Consider the following 27,494-nt stretch of genomic DNA (forward strand, 5'->3'; position numbering starts at 1 on the left):
GAATTAGTTCGGAAAAAAAAAAAGAACAAAATGTTCGTCGTTTTTGGGAAGGTTGGTTAATACGTTAATAGACTAATTAAAAGAATATAATAATAAATAAAGTATGTCCTGTTGTTTAGGGTTCTTTTAAAATCTAGCTATAAGCCATATAAGCTTATCAATATTATAGGTACATATTCATTATTTCAACAAGCGAAGGCGTAAACCTAAAAACTTATACAAGTTTACACAATATATGTTTCTCAGAAGACAATGTTTTCGTAACTTTTGAAGGTGAGGTGTATTATCGAAACAAAATGATAACAAAATGCTTGTCGATATCATTGGTACAGTCCTTAATTGGAAACAGAAATTAGCGAACTAACAACTAGGTAAGTATGTAGTTGATAATGTTTTCTGACGTCTCTACTAAATTCCATGAATTTTAATGAAGGTATACGTTAAACTAAAGGAAGTTTAAATGAAGTATCTTTTTGGTATAGAAATGCTTCAGTGGGTAAAGAAAATGTAAGAAAGATGAAAAAATTTCCGGCGATGGTTAAAAATATTCAAATTATGAAATGATTTTTTTTATTATAACATGCATTATTAAAATAGAGAATCTTACACGTGCGCGTATTTTTTAAACTGCAAGTTTTTCGTAACCAAGCGATCTGTTATGCGATAAATAGTAAAACCCGGGTTTAAGTCTCTACATTTTCACAAAAGGGTAGACAGCGATGTTTCGTAAGTATACCTATTAGTTTTTAAATTATAATTAAACAATATACCCTTTATTAAAAAAAATACTAAGTACACTGATACGACAAAGAACCACATACCTATCTGTACTAATATTATAAAGTTGAAGAGTTTGTTTGTTTGTTTGAACGCGCTAATCTCAACAACTACTGGTCCGATTTGAAAAATTCTTTCGGCGTTAGATAGCCCATTTATCGAGGAAGGCTATAGCCTATAAGCTATATATCATCACGCTAAGACCAACAGGAGCGGAGCAATGTGGGTGAAACCGCGGGACACAGCTAGTTACTAAATATAAGTAAATAGTTATTACTTATTACGATACACTTGCAAAAATATCGTCCCTATTTACTAGTTGCATAATTACTTTTTTTAATAGTTTGCAGTTTTTTACTGTAGACTGCATACACCTTGTCACATTTACATAAAATATTCTACTTAACTTCGAACTCAAACACAAGGCCTTTGGTGATATGAACTTAGAATATTTGTTAACAAAAATCCACTTCTAAAAACAGAAATAAAAAGTTACCTAATAAAAGCCTTTTTATATAAGACAAATGAATTGAAGGACAAAATAGCCTTTTGTTAGATTATATAAATACTTTGAAAAGTTATATTTAACACAAATCTAGTTTTTTTCTATATTTGTCCGTCTATTTGTTTGTCCAATGTCTGAAATAAGTAGAATTTTTGGGCAGCTCATGTTATTTTTCATACTTGTGTCTGTTAAATAATTAAACCCACAAAACATTTTTTTTTTTTAATTTATATCCTTGTTAATAAATTAATAATCTTTATCATAAATTTTCTCGTACCAAATACTTTTATACTATGGTTATAAGAAGTGACTTTACCCCACATAAGATATGTACGAACATAAAAATCAAAATTAAGATAAAAAAAATAATCATAAAAGTTGATCTAGCTTTACAAGGTGTTTAATTATTGTCGAATGATAATTACCGCATTAACTATAATCACGCCAAATTTGAATTAGGCTGATTATAACAGTGCGTTTTATTTAATAACGTTAACGTTTCTAAAAACGAAGGAGGTTAAATTCTTTTTTGTGAACCTTATTTCTTTTGTTTATGGTAAACAACTTTAAAATTTAAAATATTGTTGGTACTTACCTACTGTCTATCTAAAAAATATAAGTATATGTATTGTAATTTGTACAGCGGTTAATGAAAATTCATCAGCACAATATAAAACAGCGCTCTTGATCGAAATTGTACATTGATCGCCTCCCTGGTACAGTGGTTGACGCGTGAGCGTAGCACCGAGGGGTCCTGGGTTCGATTCCCAGTGGAGACGAAGAAATAAAAAATATCTCGGTCTGGTAGGACACAGAAGGCTGATCACCTACTTGTCCCTAAAGAAAATCGATCAGTGAAACAGATGTATAATGCATCTGCCCCTTACCCCATTAAGGAACATGGGACTTCACACTTTCTTAATCGAAATTGACAGAAAAGAGTACAAATCACCCGAAATAAAGGTTATGTATGAAGTTAAATATTTATAAATACCGTCATCATTTTTTTGCGAACTTTCTGACGTTAATGAGAAAGTTGGTAAAAATCTTCGTTGGCTTCCGCGGAATCATGGCTGGCCAATCCGCTGGAAGTCTCAAGCGTCCTATCAGCTTGTCAGTCAACCAGCTTAATGGTCAATGTTTCTTCTTATTTTTTTTAATTGAACGTTTAAAATGCTCATACATATCTGGCCTTAGAATAATAATTACTGTATCACTGTTTACGTAGCTCCGCGACAGCTCCACGTGCGAAACGGGTTTTGCAAACAACTCGAGTTTGCGACAATGATACTATTTCATATTTGCTATATGCTGCTGTAGGCATTTTTGATGTGAATTTTACTTGCAAAAAGTGAAAAAAAAAAAATGCGCTTTGTTAAATACCTAAATGTAGTTATTCATTTGAAAAGGATCATTTTGTGTTAGGCACATCGACTTATAAAATATACCTAAATGGTTTTGTTTCTTTGTGCCAAAAATAGTTTAGTTTCGTTCGATGTGACGTTTTTTAATGCCGAATATGAAAAGAGAAGAGTAGAAACTAGAGATACAGGAAAAAACTATATCTTTTTAATTTTAATAGGCATAATTTTTCAAGGTTGGCATTGGATATGAATTAGCCACAAAATTTTTAGATTTAGTCCTACATTTATAATTCCCGTACTAATAATTACGCATACAGTGCTAACGATGTGTAATAGGATATTTTTTATCCAAACATTATATAAATAAACATCCGCATCTCATAACCGCATACAAATATTTACCATAGGTCTGCAGATCACTCGTGAAGCACGTGTAAACAGACAAAACTGTTTGATTTTTATATATCACCGTAACAATGGCTATGCGTCATATGATAAATACTTAAATACTGGCTGTTCATTACGGTAAACTTGTTCTAGGAAAAGTGATTCAAGTCTTTAATTAGCATAAAAAATGGTATCGCTATGCACATGGTACACGTGACAAACATTTATTGACAACAATTTTTGCCATATCGGAAATTCGGTCATACACTATTATTTTTTCTATGCAACTCCCCAACCTCTATTGTGGATGATAAAACTACTATCTACGGATTATGATTTTGTATGATGGGTCTTCTAGAACTTTGACTATCCTGATTCTGATTTTTCGACATGCTTTACTATTCTGGTAATACTTTACAAAAATGTCATATTACACTCATGTCTCATAACACAGTTAAATTTTTTAGAAATCTACTTTTAAAGTTATCACGAAAAGCCTTCACGATAATAACTGTGATAATAACGATAATTTTAAATGGGAAGTAAATTCGTGTAGAATAAATTATTAAATATTTACATTACATTAAAAGCGGTTCAAAGTGGATTAGCTTGAACCTGTTAAATGTTTTACACTTGATCGCAAGTAAGTATGACTACAACGGCTTTAGGTGATGGGGAAAATTGAAATTGTATGGATAATCAATCACTTAATTATCTATTATTATTTATTACCTACACTGTAATAAAATGTGCTATAGGTATTATTTGTAGTCTATTGAGATTAAGAAATATTATATATATATATATATATATATATATATATATATATATATATATATATATATATATATATATATATACATATATATATACTAGATTAAGAAATATTTTTTTGGAAATATAATTTTAAGACCATTTTAGTATTGCACGCCTCATAAGCGAAGCGTTGAGGTGGGTACTACTGTCACTTCGCGCAAAACATCTGATTTTTCAAACTTAAAATGTCTTTATGTATCATACATTGCACTTGTAAGATAATACATACACACACATATTAAGAAAAAACACTATTTTTAACGTTCATGATATTTTTGATGTCATTTTTGTTATTTAAACTAGTTAAAAAACAGTTTAAAAAAGTTCTGTCTTGGACGTCCGTGTCTTGTTAACACGATAGCGACCGAAATACTTTACTAATCGAGTCTTTTTTTTTCTCTTACGCTTGAGTATGCTCAGGAATAGAACCCTTTCATTTTTCAGGGTCTGATTCGATGTGGTTTAATTGTTATTAAATAAACAAAAATAATAATTAATAAATATTTATTAAAAAAAAATTATGAGGCGTGCACTTTTGGATTTTCCAAATTATTTATTATTTCTCTTTAGAAATATTATTTTTAACAGGATATTAATTTTGAAACAAAAATGTTATAATAATAAAGATATAAACTATGAATTAATTTTTTCAATCATAGAAAAATAGATAATTAAATTAAAGATGTGACAAAAAGTAAACCCTCTAAATAAATACATTCTTTTAAACATCACAATTAGAAGACAATGTAAACCATGAAACCATAAATTTTATTTAAGGTCAAGTTTATTTTTTAATCTTCCTTCCTATTACTCCAAGGTACACCCTTGAAACTAAGATAATTGGGTCTAATATTTACATGACATATATAGAAAAGAATATAATAAAAAAAATATACAAAAAATCACAGCTGAGTTATTTTATTATGGTAACAGAAATTAGCACATTATCTTACGCGATGTCACCAGTGAATGAACTTGTATTTTCCATGATTTTCCGGTTACATTTATAAATAAAAGAAAACTTATAGGTACAAAAGTAACTTTGCCTACCTATTACGTTATCGCATCGGAAGCGCTGAATGGATTCGAATGAATTTGAATATTAAGATAGACAAAGCCTTGAAGTCTCATAGCCTCCTTGTAAAAGCAGGAAGTGAAAAATGCCATGCAAATTTCTGTAACATATTTTTTTTCCTGAACAACCTTGATTTTTTTTTGCAAAACATCAAAAAAGTAAATACATAACAATTTCATTAGTCGCAATTGTTTATACTGCACTAGTAAATCTACATAATCAGTGACCGGTGAAGGTTTAATCGTATTTTTTTCAGTACCGTACCGCAAGGTTGTCGATTCGATTCGGCTTTTATCTAAGTTCGACGAAATGGCTTTGTGCTGAACTGCGACTAGTCGCATTATAGTCGCAAGGAAATTAATGTATTAAGGATTTGCTATAGAAGCGATGTTTATTAGTTAAGAAACAACATTAGGCAAAGATAAAACATAAGCTTACATCAAATATGTGTCAATGTATTTTTCTGTTTTCCCTTGTTATAAGTAATAAATAAAAGCAATATCCATGGATATTTTTAAATAATTAAATTAAATACCTAAATAATATTAAATACCCTATTGGTCTCTTTCGTTTTAACTTATAAGCAAAGCTTATAAGTATACTTTTGTATATACATATAATTTTTATGGATTTTTCTTTTGTTATTCTCAATCAATATTATCTTTTTTCGTCTATTTTAATACTACCGCTAAGTAATCGGATACTACACAATATAAATAGTCTAACCGCATTCATAACAAAAATTAAATAATCAATATAGGTATTTTAAAAGACGCACAGTCTGTAGATATCCTTATTTACACGGTATTCAAAATAAACGTGTTCTGGAAAGTATGATCTAATATTTATTTAGTTAAAGCGTTACTTTTACTTGAATTTAATATTGTTTATGGCTTTATGCATATTTATTTTATTGCGAAAAATCTAGTTAATGATTTCTGAGTACTGGCTGCGGATGTGTGCAACTTTAACTAATTATAGTCGTTGCTTTGTCCGTGTTATTTAGTAGTTAGCACAGATAATAATATAAATAGGTAGTTGGTAAATAAGCATTATATAGAATACTAGCTTTTCGCCTGCGGCTTCGCCCGCGTTTTCAAAGAAAAACCCGCATAGTTCCCGTTCCCGTGGGATTTCCGGGATAAAACCTAGCCTATGTTACTCGTGGATAATGTAGCTTTCGAATGGTGAAAGAATTTTTAAAATCGGTCCAGTAGTTTATGAGCCTATTCATTACAATCAAACAAACAAACAAACAAAGTTTTCCTCTTTATAATATTAGTGTAGATAGAAATCCTAGGTTTGTTTAAATATCTAGGGCATAACGCATTGAACCTCTACCGACCATCCTGAAAAGAGCGGTTTATATTGTTCAATTATAATTATGCATTTTATAAGGTGTATATTAATAAATATTATAAATAATAAATAAACAATTTCAATAAAGTTTGAAAGGGGTTTTGCCAAAATACCGAGTTCAAGAACCCTTATACAGTCGTAACAACAACACATACCTAATGGCCAAAACAATAATCTTTCGGCGAATAATTAATAATTCTTTAGTTTTGAATGAAATGATGCAGAAGTAGTTACTAAAAGATTACCTATACCAACAAATGTTAGGTACCATTCTTAATACTTAATAAAGTTGTTTGAACTAAAACTATACGAATCTCAAAATATGAGATATTACTTCTAGCATCGATTACTAAATAGTTAATAGGTACGTAACTTGACGTTCTAGTGTCTTAATCTTCTTCTTTCTTATATATAAAAATGAATCGCAAAATATGTTGGTAAGCGCATAACTCGAGAACGGCTGAACCGATTTCGATAATTCTTTTTTTATTATATTCCTTGAAGTACGAGGATGGTTTATACGTAGAGAAAACGTAAATATGTACCACGGGCGAAGCCGGGGCGGACCGCTAGTCTTTCAATAAAAATGAAATAAATTCGTCAGCCCTAACTTCTTCGTGCAATTGAATTGGAGTACGATTTCACAGGAAAAGCGTCATCTAATTGGGGTCATCTTAAGTGCTGCATTGTACACCTCGACGTGATCTCATGTTAGGAATTAGGATGAAGCTATTTTTATAAATAGCCTGTTGCTATATGTAGATTTGCAAAGACATAATAATACACTTTTATTACACACATCACTTTCTATGGAAAACTTTAATCGCGCGTTCGCGCGAACTTTGGGAAAATTCGTTGCTCTTTTTCGGGGCATGAGAAGAGTGGATCCTATTCTAGATAATATCCTAAAATCCTTATTATTAAATAAAACAATATATTAAATGTTTTTTTTCTTTTTTCAGGTAAGTGCTGCTGATGTTACAATGGTGGCTAGGTCCGTAAGTTAAATGTGTTATGATTTATGAAAGAATTGTATTTTTGCAATAATATTCTATACAAGTGTTAGTATATGATTTATATGCGAATCGCTAAAATTATATGAATAAATATTTTACACAAGATAAATCGAACCTACATCCTGTAAGTAAAGTTAAATCACTTGACACTGTGCGAATCAGTAATCGAAAAATCAAGGGAATGAAATTAATTAATCTTATATTAATCTAATTCAGTAAATACCATTCTCATGTGTGAAAATTATAAAATTATTATGCGAACGTTAAATGGTTTACCGCCTACCGCATTTTTGTGTTAAATTAAATTTTTTACGACTCGATATTGATATTTTATTTCCTTTTGTTCTCAACGTGTTTTATGCGATATTATGTTTTATGTATCAATGTAATCTACCCGTGTATAAATGGAAAATTGATTATTGTCTCGCAAATAAGAGAGACATTCAATTTGTTTAAATAAACATTGAAATAATAATTGGAAGATGTTGTGATTGATTCTTATTCCAAGTTAAATGGTGAAATAGTCAAAAGATCTAAACCGCTGCATTTTAATTGTGTATTTATAACTAGTGAACATTTGCAATAAAACAATACAATATTAATTGCCACATAGTTAGACTTATGCCCTATAGTTGCATGACTTGCACCATCTTGCACTGCAGCAAAGAGTATGAAATATCCCTTTTATGTTGCAAAGTTTATATTTTTCGTCATCGGTACAGTCTGAAGTAGACGCAATTGTTATATTAGCACTTAATTGATCTAAAAGGGTATTTTGTCTTATACATGGGACAACACCGAACTAGGAGGTACGAATACCATAAAAAAACTTGCTAAATTTACACGCTAAAATCACCTGAAATATGCCAAAAAGGGCGTACCAAGGACGTTGATCTACAAAAATAGCGTGATTAGAACGCATTTCGGCTCAGATTAATATAAATTATAAATGTAATGGCAGTGACTGTGTAATAATTCCGTAGTGAGGTCATAGTGTTTGCACGGACAACTGTAGTGTGTAAACGTGACGAAAATCTAGACTTGATTGTAGCTTAGTGATGTTGGGACCTTTTGACATAGAAATAATCAATATCTGATATATTATTATCAGTCCCGTATTACATCGGTTACGGCAAAGAACTTAAAATACTTGGAAAAAAGGCATTGTATTGTATTGTTGTAAAAATTGTATTGTGTCAGATATTTAAGTGCTTTGTAATTGAACTACTGCCGGGGAAAATATACCTTTTGATACTATATGTACTACATTTCAGTGGCAGCTTAAAGAAATGAGCAATAAGTAAAAGATTCAGAGCAACTGTAACATGAATTCATTATCTTCTTTAATGGCCTTAAAAGGATCGCTTTTATTACCATCGTAAATCTCAACGTTAAATTAACATATACATCCTACAAATCAAGAAGTGTGTCACATGCCTATGGCTATTAGTTACGTGTATTGGTTTTATATTAGCTCTAATATAGGCCATATGATATGGCCGTTAGGTCTTATTATTTACATACTTAGAAGGTATTTTGATAAAATGAACAGTTCATTTTGTCAATCATCAGTTCTACCCATTTTTTTGTTAGATTTAAGATATCTATATCATGGTCAAAGGTAGTTAAAATAAACCATAATAAATATATTACTTATTTCGATATTAGAGACGCAGACGTCGCGCTTTATACGCGTGCGAATTTTCATGCGAAGTTTTTCTGGAATTTTTGTCAGGAGTATTGCATTTCGCCTCCTATTATTTACTTACTAATTTATTTTAATGCACTTCAACATAGCTAGTGAATTAGTGATATATGTTATTTTTCTAAAATGTAAGATGTAAATATGTTCTATGATAAATCTCTGTCTTATTGAAGGGATAACATTGAACGAGGAAAAACTATTTCAACTATGCCTATTTTCTTGCAATAAACTCTGTTGCATAACTGTCAAAGTATGTTGTTTTATTATGCTATTGCATTGCTTCTATCGCGGGCCTTGAGCACGGGGACCGAATCGAGAAATTCCGTAACGAAAAACCTCACGCTCCCCACTCCGACGGGCTCTAAGGACGGGCTCGAACTTCGAAGATGTGGCTTGAAGGCATAGCATGCAATAGCTTTACCGCGGCCGCGGCAGTCCCCGAGTGCCACACGTCTTTTTTTATTTACACATTACGTAGATATTTCACATATTATTTAAACAGTACCTATATTATGTAGGAACTTAACTAATGGTTAGGCCTCAAGAGTAATTTTCTTTGCTATAGTAGGTAGTAAGGCTTAGAAAAATTAAGTATTTTGCGTTAATCTCGTGGGATATTTGTTAAATACCTAATCATTATTTGCTGGATTATTCCACAACAAAACAGCTCAAGTGCTCGACAATGGACCGTCCTACATAACAAGTGTCTAATACATATATAATTTGCTATATACGACGTACACATGTTACGGCTAGTAACGGTCATTGAATAAAAAAATATAGTGAATAAAATATAACCTCGAATGTTTTATTAATTGAATAGTTTTAATTACAACTAAGCTATTTTCCGCGTATATAACAACCATCAATAATTATTAAAAAATTATGCGTTTTAAGCCAACTCTTGCTTGCTTGATTATTTGTACATAGAATTATTTTTTCCTTCGAATGAAGCATCAGAGACCAGAGTACCTAAAGCAAGGTAATTTTGTAGAGTAACGATCATGACAATAATTTAAAACGATAACAAGTAAGTACTTTTGTATAGCAATAATTATTTTTTATGATCTTTCTTTTATTTTACTTGTTTTTGCCAAAGATAGCAGAATAACCATGAAAACAGCGAAATAATTATTTAATTTAAATTTTACGTCTTTCGTCTTAAAGTCCTATGCATTCATTTAATATTTTACAAATCTTATTGGATCTCTGTATTTTTTTGCAACATTTTATACCTAAAATGCAAGTAAAATTATATCAAAAATTATATTACAAGTACGCATTTTTTACTATGTACAAAAAATAATTGTATAATTCAAAATTAGATATATCTTAGGAAAAATAAGAACATAGCATGCCTTCAAGCCACACCTCCGAGCCCGTCGGAGTGGGGAGCGTGAGGTTTTTTCGTTACGGAATTTCTCGATTCGGTCCCCGCGCTCAAGGCCCGCGATAGAAGCTATGCAATAGCTTAAAAAGTTTTGTTGAAGTAAAACAATAGATTTATTTACAAGAAGTGACTGCAACATGTACACGCGAAGAGGCGTCATGTATCCTGCCATGTATTGTTACGGAAACGTGAGATTAATGCTTTGCAGTTATGTGAATTGCTTGTCCTGTTGTACATATGACTAGCTGACGCCCATGACGTTGTCTGTGGTAGGTAGGTGAGGTTTTTATGACCAAATTAATATGATCAGAGTACCTAAGTACCTAGATTAAGTTATTCTTTTTCTAATTAGTTTGTGAAAATTAGTTTACTGTGCGGTATTTAGCTAATAGAAGACGCGCTACAATCTTTACTCGATTTCGAGATCAGCCCGAACAAACATTTTAAAATAAAATTTTGTATAAATTTATACTGGGCAATGTTATGAGAGACTTAATATAATGGCGAAAGTTTGTAAGTATGGATGTATGGATGTTTGTTACTCTTTCACGTAAAAACTACTGAACTGATTACAATGAAATTTAGCACACACATATAGAGGGTAACTTGGATTAACACATAGGATAGGTTTTATCCCGGAAATCCCACGGGAACGGGAACTATGCGGGTTTTCCTTTGAAAACGCGGGCGAAGCCGCGGGCGGAAATCTAGTAATAAATATATGTATTAGGTATGTAGTAAATCGCGACTCAAATATTTTATGCTTAATAATCTTAATATCTAGTGGCATCTTGATATAAAAACATTGCAACATAAAAACGTAATATAACACTCAATTAACACAAATAGGTCATACAAGACTTCTGGAAGGATCTAGATTTGGGGTACCTGTGTCACGCGACCGTATCCTGTCAAATTAAATAAACGCAGTTTGAACGGATGTCGGCGGTTAGATCTCCGCTCGTTTGCCAGACATACATATTATAATATATTTATACCGAAACACATAACTATAGGTAGTGTTATAAAATTCTCCTTTCACAATCTTTAGAACTAGCTAAATCTGTAGAGCCGTTCACGCGCAATACCCAATAGGGATTTAGGTATTTTTAAACCAAACGATGGAAGAATTAGCTTTTTAAGCTGCGTGTTGATGTAAAAAATATACTTATTTTTACTAAGTTACCACTTATGTAGATCCTAACATTATGACAATTGACGTAACCTAACACACTTCAATATTAGTTTGTTTAACTCATAGTGATCGTAACTCCTATTTTTTTACCCTCTGTAATTTTTTTAGTAACATGACAATATTATGGTCGATTTTGCGAAGTTAACAAAAAATGTTTAACAACAAATATTAGCTGTCATACACGAAAAAGAATTTGTTGATTTTACAGTGTTTTATTACGAACAGCTGTGTTGATTTTAATTGTTGATTCTTTTTTATTAGGCGGATCCTCTGAGAACGAACAGCCTCTCTATGTTGACGTGGCTCGGCCGAGGAAATCGCCGCCTGCGCCGCTTTTCTTGACCATCCATACTAATATCACAGTATTACAATATTATTTCCTACAGTAAGGAATCGCCTTTGATGTCGCGCGATGCCGCCGCCAGCGTAGGTACTTACGCTGCCACACGAAAATACGCTAGGGTTGCAACAAATGGGAAATAAAACAATTGTGATTATTAATATTATGATGAAATCTTTATTCATATGTACATTCAAAATAATTGCGATTATTAAATCTGATGTAATTATTTGTTCATAAATATATAATTACCGATATTGCACTGCTAAATATTATTTACGTGGACACTTTATTTTTGGATGTTCTTAATTGTATATTATAACATTTAACTAAGTAATGCATTCGCATTGGGATGTACAATCTGATTAGAAAATAATGAGGACAACATATACATAGCTTTGATTTTAATTCAACAGATACAATTAATACAATCTTTCTGAAATATTGCTTCCTTCTGGGATTTCAATGTAGATTTACATCCGTAAACCGAACAGTTTGTGCGCGCCATAATAGAATAATATGTAAGTACCTATGTATAATAAAATTATTACACAAAAAATACGACTGCGTCATCCTTTCGCGCTAGGTAAAGCAAACTAAGCGTGTTTGCTTTACGCGGCCCGCGTCGCCCGACCCCCGCCAGTTCCCCTCCGTTTCTCTGCACAAGTACATTCGTCGCACTACTGTAGGAAATAATGGTAATACTGTGCTAATATTATAAGTATGCGAAAGTAGCTCTGTCTGTCTGTCTGTTACTCAATCACGCCTTAACTACTGAACCAATTTGCATGAAATTTGGTATAGAGATATTTTGATACCCGAGAAAGGACATAGGATAGGTTTTATCCCGGAAATCCTACGGGAACGGGTTTTTCTTTGAAAACGCGGGCAAAGCCGCGGGCGGACAGCTAGTAGAATATATATACCTACTCTAACGTGACCTTGATCGAGCCATGTTTACATGGAAAAAAAGAGCGTATGTGTCTGAAGTTCTTTGGCAAAATTCAAAGATACCAAAATCGTTGCATACTTCATGACGTGATAGTATTGCCATGACGCGTCCTTGAAATTTTACTTTCAGCACACCTAAAGAAGTTTCACTCGTGGAAAACGCTTCGCGAGGCTGCTCGTTCTGTGTGGACCCGTCTATTAGGATTTAGGAAATCATTTATGGACTAAATCCGTGAAATATATATTTTTCTTTTGTACTAATGAATTTAGAATTAGATAAAATATATAATTAAGGGTCATTTTCAAAATATTTGTACATCACGAAATTGTCAGTAAACTGTTTCGTTAGGAAATGTCAGGAAGTTGTAAAAGTAAGGCTGCATTCAGAATAAGGTAATATAACATATAAAAAAGTAAGAAGTCACTAGTTAAAAAAAAATATATTTTTAGTTACAAAATAATCAAGAAACAATCAATTTTTATAATTCTCTGTTTGGTTTCCCTTTTATTTTCTTCTATCATTAGCTTCTTTCCATTTTTGTCTTCGAGCTTCTTTTTCACTGTCATTATAAGATCTGATATTTTTCTTTGTCTTTGTTTCACTTTCTCGAGGTGTTTTTTCCTTTTCTTTTCATATTTTTTAGGGTTTTGCTTTTTTAGTTTTTCAATGTATTTTTTTGCCGTTCGGCACCGGTTAGCGGCATTCTGAAACTAAAAAAAGCTGTTGGATATATGTATTTTGAATAAAAATAAAAACAAAAGTAAGCATCACTCGTGTGGGTGGAAAAGCGATCAACACTAAATGCAATAAGGCAAGCGTTATCCCATCAGAAACCACTTGTAAAATTGGAGGCCAAGACTCACTGATCCGCTTTCACTATAAAAAAGTTATCAGATCCCAGGAAAAGTCAAGTCCCTAAGCCCGACTTTACTAACCCTACATCATGGTTTAAAAAAGTATGGCCTGTAGTTACAAAAAAATAATCTTTAGAGATTTATTGTTTTTCTCCTTTATTTTTATTCGTTACATTAATTTAACACACATTTTAATATCTTATTTTCATACTTTACACATGAGACCACAGCTTTACCGTCTACAATTTACTGACGTCAGTAAATGTCAAGAAATTGTTCGTCAGTAACATGTAAAAAATAACCTAAGAAATACTTTTACACAAAACATAATCACATTTACCATTAGATTGAAAGTGTAATCTATTACTCTAGTCATAATTTAAGTATATTACAATTGCGGTAGGTGAATTCTTCAAAATGTACTTACTTTTGTTGAGAATACGTCGTTAGGAAAATGTAACTAAATTTTTTGCACAGCACACTACAGGACTTCTTCCATGTCTGGACGACGAACAAAATGGCGGCGCGTTAATGTGACCTTACTTTTCGTGACATGACCAGTTTTGCCAATGATTAGAGTTAGATTCCTCTTCTTTGTGATACAAGAAGTTGGTTAATTATGTCAATATATCAGTGTCACGAAATTGTAACGATTGATAGGGACATTTTATAATATGTCATTCTTCGTTTATTTAAGGTAATTTAAATAGTTTAATCTATCAGATATAACACTTCAAACATTGCTTTTTAATTATGATACAAAAAAATAGGAAGTTTCATACAAAAATTCTGATAAAAATATTGGTTTTCATTGTCGTCCACATAGGGGACAATAAAAAAATGTATGGAGCTTTTTTTGTTACTTTATTTTCACATTAAATTTATGTAAGAATTTGAATCGCAATTCATTGCTTTTCATCAGAAATGATATGCAGTATGCTTAAGTTTAGTCTGTAAAACGTTAACAATGATTTATTTCAGTCGTAAGCATATTTTTTTTGAAGATTTTTTAGGGGGACAAACATTTTGTAGTAATGTACAATTATTTTGAAAACGACCCTTAAATAGTAAGTAAGTAGGTATACATTTTTTTATTAATCACTCCGTTACACTAGTTACTAGGTACCTATTATACGAAATTGACAGTAAATGTGTAAATGTTAAAACCACACTAATTAACTTTACAAATTACCTGTAGTTAAAGCACCTATATGATCACATATTATCTATTATTCATACTAATGAAGAAGGTAGGTATCAACTTTAATGTTATTTTAATTTTTCTGTTCCTTGACGTTATAAGGATTTAAATATTTTTTCCGTTCACGTGTTGAAGATAAACTATGTACATATTATATACCTATTATACAGGGTGTCCCACTGTTGGTATACTAAGCTCAAAGGAGGTTATAGATTTGCATACGCTGAGTACGTAAAAAATACTTAAAAAATTCCAGACCCATTTTTTTTTTCAAATAGATGAATTCTTAAAAGTCTTATGGGTACACCCATGACAAGCAACCCGCCCAACTTTGCCACCAGCACGTGAGCTATCGTTTAAGATTATGTTTTCATAGACAAAATGCTCACATTAGAGAAACGGTATATGACGGCTTCCCGAAGCTAGAGAAGAAAACATGGATTTTCAGGAAAAATTTAGCAAAAAAATTTTGATGTAGTTTTGTTGTTTAAGTATTTTTTACGTGATCAGTGTATGCAAAACTACTAGTTCCTTCGCGCTTAGTATACCAATAGTGGGACTCCCTGTATATACTGGTAATTCAGTTATTAGCGCCCTGTTAATTATTGAGGTATGTATATGACAAACCTAGGTAGATCTATCCATCTTATTCTAGGCCATAATATACACACAGACGAGACTTTATAAGCCTATCCTACTAATATTATAAATGCGAAAGTTTTTAGGATGTATGTATGGACGTAAAAACCTTCAGATTTTGTTGATATAACTCTTCCGTTATATAAGGTATACACGAGTATGTAATAACAAGCTAATACATACTCTAAGGTTTTCATCAGAATAACACATGAGCTATATAAATTCTTGACTTTTCCCGGGCGAAACCACGTGGCGCATCTAGGTAGGTGAAATTTTTTTGATACTTTAAAGCGTACTTACTACTTACTACATAATGTATGTGTGTGTTTTCGTTATAACGGAACTTATTATAATATTATGTGATGGTTTTATTCCATTGCGCGGTAACTAGTAATTTCGCAAATTGTAGTGTATTCGGTATGAACATAATTATCTAGAAAAACAATTAAGTTCGTGACGGTTGTGTAGTTAACGTTACTGTAAACTAGTATCTTACACAGAAAGATGAATATTTATCGATTTTTCTTAGTAGGTAGTAGATAGGTTTATTATGGTAGGCAGATATTATAATGTTATGGTAGTTATCAAGTTGTAAGTAGGTATATAAATGTTTCATACCTGCACAGTGTCCAATGTAATTAGCGGTAGGTACATAGGTCGATAGCTGACTACTTAGTAGGTAGCACGATATTTGTTTAAACAATGTCAATAATACAAAATAAATAAAAATTAAAAATCTTTAACTATGATCAGGATAACACTGTTAACTTCATTGGATTTGAATCAGGGAATATTTTCGTAGCACTGATTTTGAATTTGGAATGGATAGAAAAAAAAAATTAATCTCGATCTTCGGGCTGCCAGTGCGTTCTATATTAATAATATAGTATATTATTAATTAAAAATAAATTTAACATACACATAAATTTTTGTTTTATTCAGAAAAACTTATGAAAGATACATTGATATTTGTTTTTAATAAAAACTAAAAAAATAAAATTACTAATATTTCAGTTGAGCGACATCTTGTTTCATTATAACGAACTATTTTTCTTCCGTTTAAGTTACAAACGTTCACGTCTATTCCAATAGATGGCGCTGAATTATAAAATACGTTACTTATTTTTTACATAGATGTCGCTAGTGAATATATTTCATAACTTATTTTTAACTAGCTTTCCGCCCGCGGCTTCGCCCGCGTTTTCAAAGAAAAATCTGTTCCCGTAGGATTTCCGGGATAAAACCTATCCTATGTCCTTTCTCGGGTATCAAAATATCTCTATACCAAATTTCATGCAAATTGGTTCAGTAGTTAAGGCGTGATTGAGTAACAGACAGACAGACAGACAGAGTTACTTTCGCATTTATAATATTAGTATGGATTTTAAATTAAAGTGCAGCGCCTGCATATTCCTATGTTTTATTGATATTTTTGGTTTTATGACATTCAAATGCTTTATAAATTTATATTCCTATGTTTTTATTATAAATTATTCATAACTTAATTTTTAAGATTCGTAAGTATAATTCTTTTATTTTTAAAAAGGTAGTTAGTTGAAAGGCAAATATTACAACTCTAAAATATTATGTAAATAAAGTGCCAACTAAACATACCTTTGCCTACCTATATAATAATGTTTATCAACTTGAACACATAAAATTATTCAATTACTAAAAATTATAATCAAGTAGGCGGGTACATTGACTGTTGAAAGGTATATTGATTCAAAATGATTCATATCAATGTAGTTAGTTATTATTGGCATTAGATGGTACATAATGAAATTACAGTTTGCCAAAAGAGCGCGCAAAAACTTGAAAGTTCAATGAACTCATATTTTAGAAATTTTTCTAACTCGATGATGTAGTACCATGTTTGATGTTTGATGTGAAACATTGATGGTTTAATAAATTATTTTAACTTCAACATAACTATTGTGAATTGAAATTTTTTTTTCTTTCATAGGCGTTACTCGTTATGTTAACGATGCGTACAAAAATATTTGAACTAGAATATCTTTAAAGTATTTCACGACTTTCACGTATTCTTTTTAATGTACTATATCTACTTTGTATAAAGTACGTTATGATTATTCGAAGTGAATAAGAAATCCATTCATGTACAGAACAAATAAATAATAATAATAATTTATTATTAGGAATTGTTTGAGTGAAGCGAAAAAACTTATCCAATCACTAAACATGTAGGTATATAAATAAAGATATCATATTTTTATACAAATAAATAGGTAGAATATACCCAAGCAAATTTGCCTCTAAATAAATATATTTTTTTTTATATTAATTGCTATTGCGATCATTAGTTATAGCTGTTCTCATGTCGAATAAAATCTATGGACGGGTACTGGGTAGGTACAGTAAAATTTATGACAAAAATAATTATATTTTTAAATTGTTACTGTTATCTTTTTGCAGCTAAGTTTTGCTGTCTTTCGAATTATGGTTATACATTCGAATATTTTTAGTGTTTGATCTTTTCTTTTCTTGAAACATTTCTTAGAAACTTTGGTGATCATGTTGGCTTCTAATCTGACTCTGAAACGACTACCATTGCCAAAATAAAAAATGTCCGGAAACAAAAGTATTTTCTATTTACACAATATTGTCTGTGCATTATTGCATTTCCTAAATTATTTAATATTCGTATTTATTATGCTCGGCATATTATTACTAGCTGCGCTTCGCGTTTTTACCCGCCGTGGCTTCGCTCGTGTTGGTCTTAGCGTAATGATACATAGCCTAAGCCTTCCTCGATAAATGGGCTATCTAACACCGAAAGAAATTTTTCAAATCGGACCAGTAGTTCCTGAGATTAGCGCGTTCAAACACAAACAAAAACGCGAAAAATCTAGTCAATTTTCGCTAATCTATACTCTTTATATTTCAAGAGTATAGATTAGCGAAAATTACGCACATAATTCCCTTCGTAATGGTTTATCCGTCAGAACTCAGAACATTAAGTAGACTCAGCGTTCCCAACCGTACGATAATTATCGTACAAACACGATAATTTGGTGCCTACGTACGATGTACGATAGCATGTTATTATCGTACGCTGATTTTACGATAATTTCTATCAGGCAAAATTCGAGAATTTATATTAATTCACCCATACAAATATGAAATTTTGACGTGTTTCATATCGAACTTTCATGGGAACAGTGAAATTTTGTCAGATTGAATTTTAAACTTGGCGCGTTTATTGAACATAAAGTGGAAATGGAATCGGTTCAGGCACGTAAAACGTTTGGGTTTCAGTGTCCCGTTGATTTGACAGCGGTAGTTAAACAAAGATTAACTATAGAGAACTTGCATACTTATCAATATTACAATTTATATTATTTATTTATTTATAATTGACTTTATTCTAAAAAGTACGATAATTTCGAACCAAAAACGCCTAATGTACGATAATTTTACGCCCCTGGTACGATAATCAGCTCACTTCAGGTTGCTAACACTGAGTAGACTATACAATATCATTGCCGTACCGTACAGTTAACAAGTTATTGTGATTACTCAAGTATTTTATGTCGTTAAAAATAGTTAAAAGTGTTATTTTCTCTTAAAAATTAGTGAGTTAATGTGTGTAGTGCTTATTGACGTTAAAAGTGCACCATAAGTGATCCCCAATAAACAATAAAGGTACAATCCGTGAAAAAATATTCCTACTTGAATATAAATCTACCGTTCGATCATCGACAAAGCAGCTTCACGAAAAAACGCGTAAGCGCCGCGATATGCATGGCGCTTAAGACCTTTTCGACGCCGTCTCACTGTTTGAATGCTTACGGTCTGTGAAACTAAACAGAACTTTGCTATTTTGTTTTAATGAGTCCATGCTAATTACTAAATACAATTTATAATGCAGTGTTTAGCATGTCCACAACTAATTGACCGCCATGAACTTATTATATGCGTGGCTTGTAAGGGTACATATCATTATCAATGCGTGAATATTTCTTCTGTGTATTATCGTGAAAAGGTTTCGGAACTTAAAAAGTATTGGAAATGCCCTGGTTGCGAGAATATCGCAGCGCGCCCTCGCCGAAACGATAATACACCAGTACGCCGCGTCCGGGATTCAACCCATGACATTTCAGTAATGTCCTGCGACGATGAAACATTAGCCAAACCTCAACATCTTGACCCGCATTCTATTCCATACAGTGAATTCGGTCAACTGCTCGATATAAAACTGCAGAATATAGTCGAGACAATTTCTGAAAAAGTATTAATCGCCATAAAGTCAGAAATAAACACAGCCTTAGATAAACTTCGATCAGAATTCACACAAACAACCGATTTCCTGGCTGACGAGCAAAGAGAATTAAAGTCTAAACTGACGTCTGTCTCTAAAACTTTAAAAGAGGTCCAGACTGAGAACGCGCGTTTACGGGAATCCGTCATAAAATTAAACTCGAAAATAGAGACCATAGATAACATTTCCAGATCTTGTAATCTTGAGATTCACTCTGTACCCGAGCGAAAAGACGAGAACACTGTTGCCCTATTCAAAAAACTCTGTGAGGTGTGCAAAATACAATGCGATGACCCATCAATTCGCGCCTGCCGTCGTGTTACTAGGACGCAATCTTCTCCACGACCTCGTAATATTCTAGTTACGCTTGGATCTTCGCGTCAGCGAGATGAAATCATTTCTGCTATTCACCGTCACAACAAAAATCACCCTAATGACCACATAAACTCATCCCACCTGGGTATAGAAGGTTCACCTGCCAAAATTTATGTTGCAGAGCATTTATCACCTGAAATGAAATACCTTTACTACGAAACTAGACGGACAGCGAAAATAAAATCTTTTAAATTTGTTTGGGTTCGCTTTGGAAAGATTTACGTACGTCGAAATGAGTCATCTAACGCTATTTTAATAAAAAACATTGACACTCTCAGTGCACTTTAGTTTTAATCTAACTCACACGGACTTATGTACATGTTGTCATTTTATTTTTTCTATTTTATGGACGTATTTTATCAAAATGTAAATAGGATAAGATCTAAAACTAAGGACATTTATCTTAATATCTTAAGTAACGACTACGACATCATCTGTTTAACCGAAACAAATTTAAACGACTCTATAAATGACAACGAATTGTTCGATGATCGCTATATCATTTATCGAAGAGATAGATACACAACGAATATTACAAAGAAAGAGGGTGGAGGAATTTTAATTGCTATAAATAAAAGGCTTAATGTAGTTCGTAAGTATCAATGGGAAAGTGTGATTGAAGATCTTTGGGTGACGATTATCCCATCCCAATCAAATAATAGGCGTATACATTTATGTTTATGTTACTTACCACCAGATTTAACTTTACCCTATATCAAAAGTTTTTATCAATCTATTCATAATATAGTTCTTCAATCTGATAATACTGACGAATTTATATGCCTTGGTGACTTTAACACTACTAATATTGATTGGCTGAAAAGCTCCGATAATTTCTCACTATTACCTTCTAATCCACGGGATCAAAAAGCTAACCTTCTCTTAGAATCTATTAATCTTTGCAATTTTTACCAATTTAATCATATTAAGAACATTAATAATCGTTATCTTGACTTAGTCTTATCAACAATAATTAGTGTTTCAGTAAATGATGCAGACCCCATAAGCCGAGTTGACCGCCACCATCCCGCATTGTCAGTTACTGTAAATTATACAGTTAATCACTGCCCATCACCCCGCTTCAAACAACCTAAGCGTCCCAATTTTAATAAGTGTAATTTCTCGCGTGCTCGGTATGAAGTTTCTCAAATTGAATGGAACAACGTGCTTTGTTCCAACGATATTGACGTCAACGTCGATATATTTTACGGCATAATAAATAAAATCATTCACGATACATGCCCTTTAACATCCAAAAGAACCGATGAATTTCCCTTATGGTTTACGCCTGCATTGAAACGATGTGTTCGTGAAAAATTAAAGTTTCACAAAAAATTTAAAAAGTTTAAAAATCCACGCGATTACGATACATACTCTCTATTACGTCGTCGCAGTAAATTGCTTATTTCTAAATCTTATAATAACTTTATCTCCTCAACTGAAAGTGCCTTGCAGGATAATATTAAATGTTTTTGGCGGTACGTTAATGATAAGAAATCTTCCAAATCCTCAATTCCTAAGACGATGAAGTATGGTGATCTAGCATGTTCTGATAGTAGGGGGATATGTGAGTTGTTTTCTAATTACTTTAATTCTGTTTATCAAGGCGCGCAATCCTCCACTTCATCATTTACCGATAATACATTCTCTGCATCTTTAAGCAACTCTGTACTCAACAACATCGCAGTCAGTAAGCAGAAGATTATTACAACAATTCGAAAACTTGATGTGCGTAAGGGAGCAGGACCAGATGGAATACCACCCCTCTTTATAAAAAATTGTTGCAAGGAATTGGCGATTCCATTAACGATCATGTTTAATCAATCCCTGAAGACTGGTACATTTCCTAGGGTATGGAAAACGGCTCACATAATACCCATTTTGAAGTCTGGTGACAAATCGAGCTGTGAGAATTACCGACCGATTAGCATACTATCTTGCCTGGCTAAATTATTTGAAGCAGTAGTCTACGATACACTGTATTTTCATCTCCTTCCCTTGATTTCTCCGAATCAACACGGATTTATAAGACAACGCTCGACAACTACAAATCTCCTGACTTACCACTCATATTTATGCTCTGCTTTTGAAAAAAGACAACAAGTGGACGCCATCTATACCGATTTTTCCAAGGCTTTCGATAGAGTAAACCACATTATACTTTGTAATAAACTAAGTGCTTGGGGAATACATGGTAATTTACTCCGATGGATTACTTCCTACCTGTCCAACCGTAGTCAGCTTGTTGCTCTTAATGGTTCATTATCCTCACCTGTTCTAATACCTTCTGGCGTCCCGCAAGGGTCCCATCTCGGACCCTTACTCTTTATCGTATTTATCAATGACCTCATCGACAACTTAAAATGCCCATCTCTTATGTAAGCTGACGACTTAAAGGTATTCTCCACTGTGGCCAATATTCAAGATGCTTATATACTACAAAATGACCTAGATTCTATAGCGAAATGGTGTGAACTTAACCAAATGACCCTGAACGTTAATAAATGTGCTGTTATAAGCTTTACGCGAAAGTTTAACAAATTAAATTTTAATTACAGTTTTAACAGTCAGGTTCTTCCTCGTGTTTCCGTCATTAAAGATCTCGGTGTTTACTTTGACGATAAATTGTCTTTTAGAAGTCATTTCGATGATATTATCAATAGAAGCTCTCGTCTCCTTGGGTTTATCTCAAGGATCACGAAGGGTTTTAAAACACCATCTAGTCTTTTACATTTATTTGAAACCCTGATTCGTTCAATCCTAGAATTTAACTGTGTCATATGGTCACCGCACTATACAATTCACATCAAACGCATTGAACGACTTCAGAAGCGTTGCTTAAGGCTGGTTTCTCTTCGTTACCACATCGGTCGAAGTGGATCTAGCTACGAAAGTCTTCTTGAGAAATTTAATCTTGTCTCGTTGGAAAAGCGTCGACAGAGGCTAGAACTCATAACACTCCATAAAATCGTTCACTCATCTATTCACTCTCCGTCACTACTGTCAACTGTTAATTTTAATGCTTCATTTCGCTTCCGGACTTACAAAACTTTCTCTTTACCTTTAACCAGGAATAATACCTCCTTTTATAACCCCATATCTCGTTTCTGCCGTTTGTACAATGATTTATCCATAAGATTCCCCGATTTTGATATATTTGATCATCGAATAAACATATTCAAAGAACATGTCTGTCGAATCTTGAAATGATGTCCTAGTTTTGTTGTTAATGTATTGTGTAATGTAACCATTATTTTTATTGTCTTTCTTTTATATGTTATATTGAATTATCGAATTTTTAAATATGAATTTATTGTAATACGCTTTAGATAACTTTAAGCTGTATCCCATTGTAGTATTGTAATTGTACACATTTTGTTGGGTTGCGATCTGCTCGTAAAATTGATGTGGCGCCTATGGACCCGGCAAGATCGTAGCCTGTTGTGTGTATTTAATTTGAATAAATAAATAAATAAATAAATATAGTGTATAGCGGTTATCACAGAGGTTATACAAAAAACGAAGCGATCTTAACAGATAACAGATAATGCAATATTGATAACGAGTGTTTGTAAAACGGCTTAGTCATTTGCGCAAAAGGACACTTATGTTTGTTCAAACTTTAATGCTATCCTAATTTTTCTGTTATTTAAATAAGTGTTACATACGTGATAGGTTTTTTAACATTTAGTAATCATACAGTAGCTAAAATGATGATGTAACTTTTAATAGTCTGTGACAATCTATAATGCAGATAATAAATATTTTAATAATAGTGTTTGCAAATGTATTTAAAAATCTTCATATTTTATTTTTATTTTTTAAAGATGAATAAAATACAATTTACCCTAGAACAGTTCTTTGATAGATGATAACAATAGAAAGCTTATCACACTATAAGTTGAAACCTGTGGTTGAAACCGATTCTTACTAGACAATATTATCTTAATTGGATTTTTCCGACATAATCATGAAAAATCTTGTCAGTTTTACATTTATCTGTTCTCAATAACTTCATCCTACGGCTCCGCGTATTTCCAAACTATACATAGCCAGAACGCAACCATAGGAAACTGCTCGTGTATACTTTGTAATGCTGTTTTTAAGTTTGTTATAACAATATATACACGAATTTTGCGTACTGATCGTGTATACTTTGTAACGCGGATGCTTGCTTCTTCGTTCCAAACTATACACGATCAGTACGCAAAATATGTACAGTAGAACTCCAATTATCCGAACTCCGACTATCCGAATCGCCGATTATCCGAATCACAAAAAATTGTCCAAAAAAAATCAAAGTGCGCTATTATTCTTCCCCCCGCGAAGCCAGTGTTTGCGCGGCAAGTATTGACTTGACTTGTTGTGCTTACACTAACTTGAGATGTTTAAAAAACAATGATTTTTATTTCTAAACTTGTACATAAGTAGGTACATTTTATTTTTATATATTTAAAACATGTGAAAATTTAATGTTTCTTTCATTTAAATCAATAAAAATATAGTGCAATATCAAAACGTAGCTTTTATTCTCTTCAATTGCAAATTTAAAAAAAAAATCCGATTATCCGAATATTTGATTATCCGAATGGGTCCCGGTCCCCATTAATTCGGATAATTGGAGTTCTACTGTATAACTAAATATAGCTACTACACCACTTACGTTTGAGCGAAATAATAAATACATATATAGGCAATCAAAGACTTGTACAGCTATATCTATCTACTTTTATTTTTCTTGATTGATTCAGTAAAATATGGAATAAAAATATAAGGGTTACCAATGGGTTAGGTTAGGTTCGTGTTTTTTTTTTAACGACAAAAAAATAGGAGCCCCGCGAAGCTTGGCTCCGTCGCCTCGCAACCGTCTTCTTCTGGACTTATTAGATTCTTGAAGCACTATTGTCAATTGTAAGTCGTGCAGTATAGTCGGGAACGAAGACACAAGCATCCTCGATACAAAAAATATACGATCAGTACGCAACATTATATACACAATACACATGCATTTTAATAATAGATTTCAAAACAGCAATACAATAATATAAATGCGAGCAATGGAAAGACGCCGCGCTTACTCCGAAACATACACGATTAGTCCGCATGCGTACTGGCGCTGTATATTTTGGAGCGCTATTCTTACTTACTTCACTACAAAGTATACGCGAGTATTTGCGTACTGCTGTTGTATAGATTGGAAGAACTTTTTAAAAAAGTTATTTCCAAACTATACGTGATTAGTTTCACACCGTTGCGTACTGGCCTTGTATAGTTTGGAAAGACGCTACGGCTCCACTTGCTTTTTATTTAGTATTTACCTGGATCATAGAGCTATTTTTTGTTTTAAATATTCTATCACTGGTACTAAATCACTTTATCATATGACTTTGGTGTAATATTATATTACTTACTAGCTTCCGCCCGCAGCTTCGCCCGCGTGGTGTTTTGATAAAAGGTAGCCTATGTTCTTTCTCAGGGTCTAAAGATTGTCTGTGCCAAATTTCATGAAAATCGGTTGTGAGGTTTAAACGGGAAAGCGTAACAGACAGACAGACAGATAGAGTTACTTTCGCATTTATAATATTAGAAGGGATAGGGATGAAATATAGTGAAGGATTAACAGACACAGTACAGTCAGTACAGTAGATATTATAAAGAAATATAGAGTTCAAAAATTTGCCATTTCTGTGATCTGACTCTATCTATGACTATAATAATATGAAGGTACATATTATATTTTTGAGCTTTGATTATTTATTATTTATTATAATACATTGTAAAGTATTCCCATTGCCCATGACTCTATGTTTTGTAGAAGTTATGATGTAGAGTAGAGTAGAGATTGTAAAGACGTAGACACACATCATTACGATGTGCTGTTATAATATAAACGTTAGCTAGATGTACATAGAGTCATATTTTCAGTGTTCTCGATTTGTCGAATATTATATTAACAACTGGATAAAGATAATTCGTCTATAGAACAGCGAAGATTCTGTTAATATTGAGAAGGAAAATGCTAATCCTAAACATGATAAAGTCACTTAAATTTTACATAAGATAATGATGATAATAATAATCAAAGGTTCTTTTGTAGAAACGACATTAGATTTGTATAGCAATGACAGATACATTTACTTTGAGATATTTTTCTTTCAATAACTATAGTCGTTATGTTAACGATGCGTACAAAAATATTTGACATAGAATATCTTTAAAGTATTTCACGACTTTCATGTACCTATTCTTTTTAATATATCTATTATCTACTTTGTATAAAGTACGTTATAATTATTCGAATTGAATAAGAAATCTATTCATGTACAGAACAAATAAATAAGGCATTTTAAATAATATGAGTTATCTGCTGGTAAAAATCTTTGTCAAATCGATAGAGCCATTTCTAAGATATGATAATTTTGCAAGATTCTATTCTATCTATCCAAACATTAAAATGTCAACAGTCTAGTTGTGAAAAATCTATCTACACAAAATTGGGTGCAGGTTCAATTCTAGATTTATTATAAACTAGCTTTCCGCCCGCGGCTTCGCCCGCGTTTTCAAAGAAAAACCCCTTCCCGTAGGATTTCTTCCGTCCTTTCTCGGGTATCAAAATATCTCTATGCCAAATTTCATGCAAATTGGTTCAGTAGTTAAGGCGTGATTGAGTAACAGACAGACAGACAGAGTTACTTTCGCATTTATAATATTAGTATGGATTGTAATACTTACGCGTTTCTAAATTTAACTTATTATATTATTTAAATTACGAGCTAATAATATTTAGTATATTAAGTAATATTTATTTATTTATTATTACATAAGAAACGGGTTATTCTATAGGGCAAGGTCACGCTTAGTCATAAAGATATAGGGTAGGAGTGCTATATGAATATCACCTGACTCCCTGTTCTCAAAATTGCTGGCAAGGCATTTATTTTTTTAATGAGAAACGAAAAAAAATACAATGAAGTTGTAGAATACAAGCCACCATCCATCCTACTCACTTAATATATGCTTAATACTATAAATGCGAAAGTTTGTTTGGATGTGTGTGTGTGTGTGTGTGTGTGTGTGTTTGTTACTCTTTCACGCAATTCGCAAATACTACTGAACCGATTACAATGAAATTTAGTACACATATAGAGGGTAACTTGGATTAACAGTTAACACATAGGATAGGTTTTATCCCGGAAATCCCACGGGAACGGGAACTATGCGGGTTTTCCTTTGAAAACGCGGGCGGAGCCGCCGCCTGCAGT

General features: G+C 32.4%; 1 protein-coding gene across 1 annotated transcript in view; it reads left to right on the forward strand.

Annotated features, from left to right (window-relative positions):
• Picot (putative inorganic phosphate cotransporter protein picot) overlaps window positions 1-27,494 on the forward strand; it is a 62,216-nt gene that overhangs the window by 11,425 nt on the left and 23,297 nt on the right. The window lies entirely within an intron of this gene.

The sequence above is a fragment of the Colias eurytheme genome, chromosome 13 (assembly GCF_061535395.1).
Source record: "Colias eurytheme isolate Ceu_HAF_F1 chromosome 13, ilColEury1 Martin Lab GWU primary, whole genome shotgun sequence".
NCBI lineage: Eukaryota > Metazoa > Arthropoda > Insecta > Lepidoptera > Pieridae > Colias > Colias eurytheme.